At 40.3% G+C, this 2,704-nt stretch overlaps 1 non-coding gene across 1 annotated transcript; it reads left to right on the forward strand.

Moving 5' to 3' along the window:
• Window positions 1-783: 783 nt before the first annotated feature.
• LOC111822134 (U6 spliceosomal RNA) lies at window positions 784-891 on the forward strand. The gene has a single exon (XR_002825407.1). It is a non-coding gene; the product is annotated as a U6 spliceosomal RNA (small nuclear RNA).
• The last annotated feature ends 1,813 nt before the right edge of the window (window positions 892-2,704 follow it).

Genomic DNA, 2,704 nt, shown 5'->3' on the forward strand with positions numbered 1-2,704 from the left:
ATAGGTTTGAACTGTCGACCTTGAGGTTAGCAGCCGAGCGCTTAATCACTGCATCACCAGGGCTCCTTTGCCAGATTTAGCACCCCCTCAAAAAATACAGGACACCTCATTAAATCTAAACGTTAGATAAACAACAAATAATTTTTTTAGTATAAGTATGTCCCTTATGGGACAAATTTATACTAAAAAATAATTGTTGTTTATCTGAAATTCTAATTTAATTGGGCAATCCTAGATTGAATTTTGTCACAGTATTATTACTCAGTCTTTTGAACTCCTGAGTTATATGCTGAAAATCACATAATGGTCTACCACACACACACACAAAAATGTTTTTAAATGATCAGTTAACAACTTCTTCAATTTTGTTAATAGCAAAAATTGAAAACTACCTGAGGTGGGAAAAATTGTTTATCACTGAGTTATTAGAGCTGTTCACTTTCTCAACACTTAGGTTAGTATTTTGAATTGTCTCTTGGTTTTTACACCCCAGGGCAAGACACCCTGCTAAGATTTTGGAGTAGGAGAAGAATGATTGTAACCAAGGACATTTAACCACAGGCACTGGGTCTTGATGAAAGTTGAGAATCTGGAAATTTTTAAAAAATCCTCTGCAGCTCCCCCCAGCACACCCCGTAGAAAGTCTTTGTGTACCCCGTTTCAAAACCAGTGTTGTAAAGGACAGGGATCAGGAGTCTGGGAGGTTGAGCTAAAGGACAGGTTGATATCTAAACTTTTTCTTCTTAAATTTAAAACATTGCAAAAGATAAGATTTCCAGCCTAGTGTCCGCCTCAGAGGCACATATACTACAATTTACGGGATACAGAGAAGATTAACATGGCCTCCGCGCAAGGATGATGGTGCAAATTTGTGAAGCGTTCCGTAGTTTCAAAGCTGGATGCATGGAAATAGGGAACTCGAGGTCAAGAAGGGGAGTGTTGACACGTCGCGGGGTTGGCAACCAGTGCCATGAAGCAATATGTGTATTAATTGTTTAATGAAGCTCATTTGTGCTCTGTAACAAATGGGGTCACCATAAATAAGTCAGAATTGACCTGATAGCACTGGGTTTGTTTTCGTTTGATTTTTTGGTTTTTGCTCCCTTCAGCAGGAACCACCCGGGGCAACCAAAATATGTTACTTCCTTTCATCCTTGTTCACCTCTTTATCTTTCCAGCCCCATTGCCTCACACCTGTCCCTGCCTGACACATGCCCAAGCCCTTGGACGGTGCTTTTACTTTTCCAAATATTTAAAAAAAAAAAAAAATAGGTCCACTTAGTTATTTAGACTCCAATGTTATACTATACCCATTGAGTTGATTTTGACTTTATAAATAGGACTATAACTTTTTACAAGAATGTTGGTAAAAAATAGGAGCCCTGGTGGCTCCAGTGGTTAAGCGTTCGGCTGCTAACCAAAAGGTTGGCAGTCTGAAAATTATAAAATTCAACAAATAACCTATATCATTCTGATACCATGAAAGTCCCTAAATAGGTGATAACCATTGTATTTTGAAACCTTTGTTAGTTTCACTGTTCTCTGCTTTTGTTTCCACAAAGTAGCTTTTACTTCTGCTCTTCATCTTCATTTTTTTCTAGCAAGTAGAGTGCCTATGTTCATCAAATGGAAAAAGTTATTGTTGTTGCTATTATAAAAACTCATGAAACAGGTTACACACAGAAAGAAATAATCTCCCATTGTTACTAGGAAAGGGAGGCGTAGGGAGGGAAAAACACTAAATAGACAACAGGTAAGTGGTAACTTTGGTGAAGGGTAAGACAGTAGATAACACTGGGGAAGTCAGCACAACTTGACCAAGGCAAGGTCATGGACGCTTCATAGACATACCTAAATTCCCTGAGGGTCCGAATTACTGGGCTGAGGGCTGCGGACCATGGTCTCCGAGGACATCTAGCTCAACTGGCATAGCATAGTTTATAAAGAAAATGTTCTACATCCTACTTTGGTGAGTAGCGTCTGGGTCTTGAAAGCTTGTGAACAGCCATCTAAGATATTCCACTGGTCCTATCCCGTCTGGAGCAAGGAAAAATGAAGAAAATCAAAGACATGAGGGAAGGATTAGTCCAAAGGACTAATGGACCACAACTACCACAGCCTCCACCAGACTGAGTCCAGCACAACTAGATGGTGCCTGGCTACCACCACTGACTGTTCTGACAGGGATCACAATAGAGGGTTCTGGACACAGCTGGAGAAAAATGTAGAACAAAATTCTAATCCACAAAAAAAGACCAGACTTAACTGGTCTGACAGAGACTGGAGAAACCGCAAGAGTATGGCCCCTGGACACCCTTTTAACTCAGTACTGAGGTCACTCCCGAGGTTCACTCTTCAGCCAAAGATTAAACAGGCCCATAAAACAAAACGAGACTAAATGGGTACACCAGCCCAGGGGCAAGGACTAGAAGCCCAGAGGGGACTGGAAAGCTGGTAACGGGGAACCCAACGTTGAGAAGGGGAGAGTGTTGACCTGTCGTGGGGTTGGCAACCAATGTCACAAAACAATACGTGTATTAATTGTTTAACAAGAAACTAATTTGCTCTGTAAACCTTCATTTAAGTACAACAACAACAAAAAAAAAACTAAAAAAAAGTTATTGTTGTAATGATGATGATGGTGATAGTTAATATCCCTCAAGTACTTACTATGTGCAAGACATCACGTCAGCTACTTGACATT

The sequence above is a fragment of the Trichechus manatus genome, unplaced genomic scaffold (assembly GCF_000243295.1).
Source record: "Trichechus manatus latirostris isolate Lorelei unplaced genomic scaffold, TriManLat1.0 scaffold00132, whole genome shotgun sequence".
NCBI lineage: Eukaryota > Metazoa > Chordata > Mammalia > Sirenia > Trichechidae > Trichechus > Trichechus manatus.